Raw genomic sequence first — 10,750 nt, 5'->3', positions numbered from 1 at the left:
TTGTTTATTATAGCAAAACATACTTTGAGTTTTCTCTATCACAATATTAGCTTCCAAACTTCTACCTAATTATAGCGTTGTCATTAATACAAGGAAATTTTCGTTGCTATAATTGGGTAGATTTTATCAAGTTTAATGTCCTAATATGAGAAATTTTAAAACTTGAAAGTACAATGTTACACTTATAAGTGATAAGATTTTTCATAGTAGATTGTTTTAATAAAAAAAAACTTAAATTACGATGTTGTATGTTGTTATAGGTAAAAAGTGAAGTATGTTGTTATTTCCCACAGCTTGCCCTTGTAAAATTCGTGAAAGATTGCCAATTGTTCACTTGTTTTAACCCACCTCACATATATGATATCATGTGCGTTTAACACAGAGACTTGTCATAAAACATCATGCATACCTTCAACATCAATTGATGCTATCAGGCATTCAGGATTAACCAATTAGCAATACTTTCATGCTGTTGTTGTTGTTGATATGAATATGATATCATAATTTCAGTAACTAATGATGAAGCCTAAAGACAAAAAAGAACTCTTATAAACTTCCAACTTCTATCATTATCACTAAGGAGTGAATCATGTGTCTAATCTATCATATCAAATTTGTAGCTTTATTCCAAACTAATCCTTATACTGGTTGAAATGCCAAAGAAAACCATTAAAGTATGTAACTTTAGACATTTTGTGATTGTTAATAGTAATTAAACACACATGATACATCCAGAACATTGCACAACAGAAGCTTCAAGGACACAACAGTCTACAGCGACCTCTAAAGATGAAAGTTGTAGTATAATAGATTTGATGCCCGATTATGAACTGATTCTACCAGACTATTTAGACAAGGAGCTTAACACATTCCATGTACATTCATTAGCAATGGATCATTGCGTTTGTCATGTGAATCCATATAAGCATCATAAATCGCAGCAAATAACAAGAAATCAATAAGTTGTTTAGCGAGATAAGCTAAAAAATGGATTAAATCTAAGAGGATCAGATAGCGGTACCTTTCTGGAGCTATTGAACAAAAAAACTAGCGAAATACGCCGCCGAATCTGCAATCGATCGAGCAAATTAGGGCAAAAAAAAATTTGGACCATTTCTCGATTTGTGCGTGTCATCCTTGCGCAGGGGCCATGCTAATCTTCTCTGTATCGTTCCAATTTTATCGGATGTCCCCGAAGGGACGAACTATAGTCGAAGGCCAAGCAATATAAACCCGATAGCTTTCGTTGGAGCCACCGATGTGGGAAGCCATGGCATTGCTTCAATCAGACGATAGTTGAGTATTTGGTTGTAAGCCCTAATTTTCACTGCCCTCTTTTAGTTTTGGTTTTACCACCTCAAAGTGAAGATGGTGAATCCCTATCAGTATCAACACCAAACCAACCAGAGTACCAGACGACTTCTATACATTATACTATTTTACTACTATAGATAGAAAGGAGTCGACGTGTTTGGTTTTTTTTTTTTTTTCATAAATAATAATTGTATTAGATACACCATTATAAAAAGTTGGGCCAGTAAAAACCAAACCCAAATAGAAAACCCGTAAAAAAGCAAAAAAAACAAACGTAAATTCAATGGTTTGGTTTCTTTTTTTTTTTTTTTCAAATTTGGTTTCTATTTTTTTCAAAGTTAAAATATTCCGTTTCGATTTTAAAATTTTAAAAACCGCAAAAAAGCTCAAACTGTACCGATTTGTATATAAATATATACAAATCTATATAATTTTACAACAATTGGTAGCATGTCAAGTTAGTTAAAATGGTGAACATATGAATTTGAGGTTTGGGGTTCAAATTTCTTAAACTTATTTTACTTGATTTTTAGTTGTTGTAGTTTACTCATCCTACATCGGCTAGGTAGTAAAATTCCTTCTTCCTCTCTAATTACAAATATATTGATCCAATTGTAAACTTCTACATTGTATTACATCTAATTTCACATCGATTGAGAGATATAAAATTATTTTGTTTCTTTTTTCTATAAAATAGCAAAAACGACATACAAACCTTAAATCTAGAGTTTGATGACCAAAACTTCTTTCTTTAGTATAAATTTTAATAGTTGTTGTTGGGGTTTAAAAAACCAATCACATCGATTAAAACCAAAATAATAATAATAATAATAATAATAATAATAACCCGCAACCAATCGACTTGGTGGTTTTGAAAATCAAAATACCGATATATGCAGTATTCGATTCGGTTTTAGTCGGTAACCACAGTAAAATGCACAATGCTCACCGTATTAAAAAGTGAGGATATTGTTTAAAATAGTCATAAAATAAAATATAGTTAAAAAATAACTTATTTTTTTGGCAAATTAGCAAAATAACCAACTATTTTAAATGGGTTATTTCAGTTGCGATTTCTGAACCATCCTATTTAGGTTTCAGACTCAGTTCTTCATAAATCTCTTCTCCAACACACTTGGAATTGTCAAAGTCTTAATAAATTTGTCATTCATACATAACAATGGTCTGGGATTTGTCAGCCTCTTCACAACCTTTACTCCTGCGTACACCCTAATAACTAGGGAATTGTGAGTGTCATGCCATCATCATCAAAACATAGTCATGTATGTTAATAAATGGTCAACTAGTCATTTTTTAGTTCACTTAAAAACTAGACTGTTGATTAATATAAGGTTGTTGTTTGGGATATAATTTCTAGGTTTTGGGTTATTCGGGCTAGGTTAGTCAGGTACTTTATGTTTGAAAATATAACTGATACTCAAATCGAATTATATTTCGGTATTCGAGTATCGGGTTAGGTCGGAAAGGAAAGCTATTATATCATTGAACTTTGAACAATCTCCCAACAATAGTAGTGGACATTGCTTATCTCTCATATGCGATCTAGATGCTATAACCCTTAAAGACACAAAATATTAATAAAAATTAAGAACAAAGATGTGGCAAATGTTATCGGTTATTTAAAAGTTATTCAGTTAGGTTTTATTTTTAGCTTGTAAGGGTTGCAAATAGTATTGTATTAACCGATATAAAAACGATTGTCTTATAGTATTATTATGTAATCTTCTAACATTATAATGTTTAAATGGTAGCAAAAGGGTACAAACAAAGATATAATCTTTCGGTTTTAGGAAGGGTTTTTTTAAATATTTATGAGTTTGGTCCATGTAGTTTATTGTTTTTGTTAGTTTGGGTAAAATGTAATTCGGGTATGAACTAATACACGTTAACTAAATATCCTATTTTCAATACCCAAAACATAATTAATCCGAACCTATCTACGCAACTCGTAAATGGATTGTTCGATTTATTAAGATATTTTTTTTTCCGACAGGTGTAAGCTGATATAAGGAAACTCTTGACATTACAGTGAGTAACAATTGAAAACATGCAACCATAAACACAAACAAGTGTTCAAAGTCTAACATTAGAAAGAGAATAAACTACATAAATCGTCCTTGTGGTTTAAGTCAATTTGGAAGTTTCGCTCTATTAGAACTTTTTTCACTCTTACGCTCCTTCGTACTTTATTTTGTTGCGTATTTAGTAATGGAGATTAGTACCTATAGCCATAACAAACCCATTAATATTACTATAAATAGCAGTGTCCTTGGGGTTACACGCAAGAACGAAATAAAGCAGAACTGAAAAGATATTTATATGAGGGACTTATTTTGTTAATTAATAAATAGTTTAATTAATTAATAGAGAATAAAGGGATATGGAATATTTCAGAACGATTTGAAATATATAGATAATTATTATTATATTTGGTAATTATCTTTAGGTTTCAAATCACCTCCTTATATATAGAGGACTACAAATTCGGTTTTGATACATGCGAAAAGTACCCTTCAGTCACCAAAGTTCGGAACCTTCAAAAACCTTAGAATTCCCGAAGTACGGTTCCCACATCATGGCCTTTTGTTTACCACGTTGTGGTCCTCCGCAGATTCGAGTTATCGATTATGTTAGTTGCTCGTGTTCGAGGATAGTTTAGATTTGCAAGTGTTTTGTGTCTTAGGTGCGATTACAAAAAAACTCTTCGTTGGGTTCTCTAGTCCGATCAACTAGCTAAACAGAAGAAGAAAACCACACCGAGAAATAAGGTATGACTTGATCTACTGTGTCTTATAAGTTGCATATATTTTTTTGAGTTACATCTGCATGTTTTAAGTCTTTAGATCAGAAAATTGTTGTTTTCGATGGCCTTATTTTTGGTCTTTTACTAGGATCGAAACCCATCAGTGGTATCAAAACATAGGTTAACTTAAGTCTACTGCACTTAGACTTTGTCTTGATCGTATGTTAGGGTTTGTATGTGTATAATTTCTGGTTTAAATCGTTTTAAATTGTCAAGAAATTTTTCATAAGTAAAATCGAATCTATTATGCTTGAAAAACGATGATTGGGTCGTTCTACCTCTTCGCCACATTGCGGTTGGTCCTCCACCACGTCGTTGGTCGATGCTGAATTTGGATCACGCCTGTTTCGTCACCACGTCGTGGTCACTACTTGACCACGTCGTGGTCTGCTGCTGAGAACCCTAAAGTAATTTTTTAATATTTTTTTGCGTTTTTTGTGTGCCACAACACGGTTGCTCATTCCCCACGCCATGTGTAACGTCCTATTTTCACATAAAAAAATTTCATTTTTAATTAAGGTAAAACTGCTCATTTTTTGAATACAAGTTAAGAAAACCATTTGTTCCATAGTACATTGTTTAAAATCAGAGTATTATAGTAAATACGAAATCTTCATTGATGTTGATGAATGTGTAAAGTCACGCTTTCACATTCACACGATAATTGATGATACCTGAAAAACAATAATAACTAGATAAACACAAAGCTTAGTGAGTTCCCCCAAAATACCACACACCACAGAACATTATACAAGCATACATATTATGTCCATAATCATCGAATTGGACTACCCCGGGTATGTTGGCATGCCGCCTCAACTCAACTGCTGTAACATCCCAAATTTCAAGCCCAAAAATTTCATTTTTGATTAAGTAATTAACATACATACTGCTGGGCAATTCTGGGGCGCCCGTCCTACCCATGTCAATCCATTCTAGGGTGCTGACCTACCCATGTCAAGCCATTCTGGAGTGCTGACCTACCTATGTCGAGCCATTCTGGGTGCTGACTTACCCATGTCAGGCTATTCTGGGGTGCCGACCTACCCTCCGGTCTTTCAACCGAACATGGGGGCTATTTCACCCCCTACTGCTAACACATAATATCATATCTCAAACATGTTGTCAGACATATCTGGGGTGTCCGACCTACCCGTTGTTCCTAACGACCGATTCGGGGACTAGTCCCCTACTACTGATACTATCTCACATAACATAGTAAACTAGCTTAGTCACATATCAAGAAAACTAGCATACTCACATATCAAGCAATAGCAGACCAGACAATTATCACAAAGACAATCATCTCAGCTAAACAACTGCTAGTGGGCCGCCCTTGGTGCCTTAGACCCACTTCTACTGGAAGGTAACTCACCTCGATGTCGTGTAGTGTCTGAACTGTCCTCTGTGTGAAGGTCGGCTCTCCGCGACTCCTCAATCCCTACACGACAACCTTCGATTCATCAAACCGAACATACAACCCTAACCAGGGTCAATACCAAAACCAGTCAAAGTCAACACCCAGTTGACCTGACTTGCCAAGTTGGTCTACCAACTCGTCGAGTCCATACTCCACTAACCCAATCCAATCCCGACTCCACTCGTCAAGTCTAGCAAGAACTCGACGGGTTCTCCTTCATTCAAACCATCAGGACCATCTTCATCCGACTCGCCGAGTTCTTCCTTGAACTCGGCGAGTTCATCTCCCTCATAAGAATGTGTCCGGACTACGGCTCGCCGAGTTGTATGAATAACTCATCGAGTCCATCTTCAAAGATTGGGAGATTGCCTTGGACTCGCCGAGTCTGTTCATACACTCGTCGAGTCCCATGATTCCCAGGTCACTTTTCGTGTCCAAACATCCACGGGAATTCCTCCCTAACAACTGGTCCATCCACAGAAAGGTTTTGGTGGTCAATACACCTCGAATCGCCGAGTCCCAAGAACAACTCGTCGAGTCCATCCTTGACCAACACTATACAGTCGATTTAAATGGGTCTTAACACACCAAAACCATAGGTCTGGCCCCTAATGTCCATTTTATACGTAAAGCTCCAAAATTGGAGCACATGCATGGGGGATTTGGCTCTAAAAGCCATAAAAGGTGCTCTACAAGGTGCATGGGGCTCTCATGGCCATAAAGTTGGCACCTTTATGCCATGAGACCCTTCCAATGACTCAGATCTGAAGTCAAGACCTCATATAACACTCCACAAATCCGAATATGGCTTGGAAAGCCCTAAATGTGCCCAAAACCCAAGTCCAAAGATGAATAAACACATAGAAGACCAAGACAGGGGCATTTTACCTTGATTGAGCTGAAAATGGAACTAGATCCCTGAATCTCTAAGCCCCAACTCGAACTCTCAAGCTTCTCTCTTCTTCTCCAAGCTACACAAACCACCAAATGTACCAAAATGGCCTTAGAACACACAAAAACGGTTAGGGTTTCGTTACACAGCTTTCTGGGAGTGATAAGGGCGATGGAGGCTGAGATAAGGTGTTTAAATAGGGTGCAAACCCTCAGATTTAGGGTTTCACTCAACCAACACCTACTCGCTGATTCAGTATCCCGACTCGTCGAGTAGGTCACTTAAACTGTTCACGGATCTCGACTCTACTCGACGAGTCGGGCCTCCAACTCGTCGAGTCCCAGAGAAAAACACTAGAAATGCTTGAATTAACTGCGTACCAGGAATCGGGTGTTACAAATCTCCCCCACTTATCTTAGACCTCCTTCTCGAAGTCCACCGATGAATCTGGAAAAAGCTCGGGGTAATGCTCCCTCATCTCGTCCTCCGGCTCCCAGGTCCATTCTGAGCCCTTGCGGTGTTGCCACTGCACCTTTACCAACTCCACCCTTTTGTTCCTCAGATCCATTGACTTCCTGTCAAGGATTGTCACTGGCTGCTCGATGTAGTTCAGGCTGTCATCAACCTGAATATCCTCTAAAGGCACCACCGCCGAATCATCTACCAGACATTTCCACAACTGGGAGACATGAAATGTGTTATGAATCTGACTAAGTTCGGCTGGCAGATCCAACCTATATGCCACATTGCCCACCCGGGCTATAACCCTGAAGGGTCCAATATACCTGGGCCCCAGCTTGCCCCGCTTCTTGAGTCGAATGACGCCCTTCCAAGGCGACACCTTCAGGAGCACCATATCCCCGACCTGGAACTCCAGGTCCGATCGACGCTTGTCGGCATAACTTTTCTGCCGACTCTGAGCAGTCTGAAGCCTGCTCCGAACCTGCTGGATCCTCTCCGTAGTCTTGAGTACTACTTCGGTACTTCCCATGACTCTCTGTCCAACCTCTCCCCAGCATATCGGGGTCCTGCACTTCCTCCCATACAACATCTCGAAAGGAGGACGGTCGATGCTCGCATGATAGCTATTATTATAAGAGAACTCCGCCAACGGAAGGTAAGTATCCCAACTACCTTCAAAATCTAAAACACACGCTCGCAACATATCCTCTAGCGGCTGGATGGTCCGCTCGCTCTATCCATCCGTCTGTGGGTGAAAGGCGGTGCTAAAATGCAGACGAGTACCCAGCTCGTCATGAAACTTCTTCCAAAACCTGGAAGTGAACCGCACATCCCTGTCGGAAATCACTGAAACTGACACCCCCTGCCGTGCCACTACCTCTCTAATGTAGATGTTGGCCAACTTTTCAGCAGAAATAATCTCCTGAATCGGAATAAAATGGGCGCTCTTGGTCAACCGATCAACGATGACCCAAATCGAATCCACTCCACGCGCGGTCCTGGGAAGCTTCGTAATGAAGTCCATCGTAATATCATCCCACTTCCACATCGGGATATCCAATGACTGGACCTTGCCGTGAGGTCTCTGGTGCTCATCCTTGACCTTCCTGCAGGTCAGACACCTCTCCACAACCCAGGCTATGTCCCTCTTCATATAGGGCCACCAATAATCGAGACGAAGATCCATGTACATATTCGTCGCCCCGGGATGGATAGAGAACCTGGATTTGTGCGCCTCTGCCATCAATACCTGGCGCACACCCCCATGATAAGGGACCCACTCCCTGCGGTGAAGAGTCAACAATCCCCGACTATCATAGTCGAAGGAGGAAACCTGACCCACAATTCGCTCACTCTTTCGATGTTCCTCCTTCATGGCCTCCTGCTGGGCCTTCCGAATCTGCTCCAACAGCGGAGTCACAACTGTCATCCTCAGACAGATGTCCCTGATCGGCGCTGTCTTGCGGCTAAGTGCATCGGCCACGACATTGGCCTTCCTCGGGTGGTAGAAGATCTCACAATCATAATCCTTCACCACATCAAGCCACCGACGCTGCCTCATATTCAGATTTGGCTGGTCCATGAGATACCTCAGGCTCTTGTGGTCCGTGTAAATGGTACAACGAACCCCATAGAGGTAATGACGCCAAATCTTGAGGGCGAAAACAACAGCCCCTAGCTCCAAATCGTGCGTCGGATAATTTGCCTCGTGAGGCTTCAGCTGCCTCGAAGCGTAAGCAATAACATGCCCCATCTGCATCAATACCACGCCCAAGCCTGAGATGGACGCGTCGCAGTATACAACAAAATCCTCCATGCCCTCCGGCAGGGCTAAGATTGGCGCCTCGCACAATCTCTGTCTCAATGTCTCAAATGCGGCCTGCTGCTCAGGCCCCCAGCGAAAGACCACGGCTTTCCTTGTTAACCGGGTCAGGGGCACGACTATCTTGGAGAAGTCCTGAATGAATCTCCGATAATAGCCTGCCAGTCCTAGGAAACTCCGAATCTCGGATGGAGACCTCGGAACCTCCCATCTCATCACGGCCTCCACTTTGGCCGGATCAACCGAAATCCCGTCCTGGTTGACAACGTGTCCAAGAAACTGCACCTCGCGCAACCAGAACTCACACTTGGAGAACTTAGCATACAAGCTCTCCCTCCTCAAAGTATCCAACACCTCTCGCAAGTGCTCCTCATGCTACTCTCGAGTCTTGGAATAAACCAAGATGTCGTCGATGAAAACTATCATAGACCGATCCAACATCGGTCTGCACACGCGGTTCATGAGGTCCATGAACGCGGCAGGAGCATTGGTGAGCCCGAAAGGCATCACCATGAACTCATAGTGGCCATAACGCGTTTGGAACACAATCTTCTGCACATCCTCCTCTCTGACCCTCATCTGATGATATCCTGAGCGCAAATCAATCTTGGAGAACCAAGATGCTCCCTGTAGCTGGTCAAAGAGGTCATCGATCCTCGGGAGTGGGTAACGGTTCTTCACCATTACCTTATTCAGCTCCCTATAATCTATACACATCCGATGCGACCCGTCCTTCTTCTTCAAAAATAGAATTGGGGCTCCCCAGGGTGAACTGCTCGGTCTAATGAATCCCTTGTCTAACAGCTCCTGCAACTGTGTAGACAACTCCAACATCTCAGGAGGAGCCAACCGATACGGTGCCTTGGCTATCGGAGCCGCACCAGGGACTAGGTCGATCCTGAACTCTACCTGCCGTTCCGGAGGTATCCCAGGCAACTCCTCGGGGAATACATCCGCGAACTCTCGTACCACTGGCACGTCGCCCACCGTCGCCTTACCCGCTTCCTGGGTGTCCATAACATAGGCGACATATCCTGTGCAACCCTGCTGAAGGTAGCGCCTAGCCCTCGCTGCTGAACATAAAGTTGGCCCTTGCTGTGGCCTCTCGCCCTGAATCACCAGCTCTCCCCCACTTGGGGTCCTGATCTGCACTAACTGTTGCGCACAGTCGATCACCGCCCCATTGGGGCTCAACCAATCCATACCAATAATAACCTTGTTCCCCCGCAAAGGTATGGGAATCAGGTCTACCAGGTAATGCTCCTCGAACAACCGCAAAACACAATCTCGGTAGACCTCTGATGCTCGCACTGACCGGTCGTCCGCAATCTCGACCTCTAGAGGGCAATCCAACATGCCCGAAGACTCAGGAAACTTCTTGCTAAGCGCAAGAGACACAAACGATCGGGTAGCACCCGAATCAAACAATACCTGAACTGGGATACCGTTCACATGGAACGATCCTAAACAGAGCACATACATAACATATCAAAATCACATCGTCATAACATAAAAGCATAAGAAAGAAATCATACCCGTCACCACATCTGGTGCAACGCGTGCCTCCTCGGCTGTCAACTGAAATGCTCGGCTCCGCACCACTAGAGCCTTTGCCTTGGCCTTCTGGCCATCTGTAACCCGCGCTGTCGCTGGAGTCGGCACCACCACTGGCGCTGCTACTGACGCTGCTGTCAATCTACGGCAGTTGGCCTTCTCATGCCCCTCTGATTGCAATGGAAGCAAATCAGGTCTGACATCTGCACTGTGGGGGCGGGGGCAGTACAATCCCTGCCAAAGTGCCCCGTCTTGCCACACTTGTAGTAGCCTGACAATCCCGCTTTACAAGCTCCCTCATGCGGCCTGCCGCATTTCCTGCAGCGGCTCTGGCCCGGCTTGCCCTTCGACCTAACGTCGGATCCCTTGGGTTTCTTCCCCGAAACCCCCGTCACCTGCTCAGACTCTGTTTTCCTCTTCCTGACGTGCTCCAAATCGAGCTCCCTATCCCGCGCCCTGGCA

At 42.4% G+C, this 10,750-nt stretch overlaps 1 non-coding gene across 1 annotated transcript; it reads right to left on the bottom strand.

Moving 5' to 3' along the window:
- Window positions 1–1,099: 1,099 nt before the first annotated feature.
- On the bottom strand, window positions 1,100–1,202 carry LOC145135176 (U6 spliceosomal RNA). Its single transcript, XR_013719642.1, has one exon. It is a non-coding gene; the product is annotated as a U6 spliceosomal RNA (small nuclear RNA).
- Window positions 1,203–10,750: the final 9,548 nt, after the last annotated feature.

Source organism: Lactuca virosa, chromosome 8 (assembly GCF_052849685.1).
Source record: "Lactuca virosa cultivar CGN04683 chromosome 8, Lactuca_virosa_CGN04683_v6, whole genome shotgun sequence".
Lineage (NCBI taxonomy): Eukaryota > Viridiplantae > Streptophyta > Magnoliopsida > Asterales > Asteraceae > Lactuca > Lactuca virosa.
This window is presented reverse-complemented; position numbering and strand designations above follow the sequence as displayed.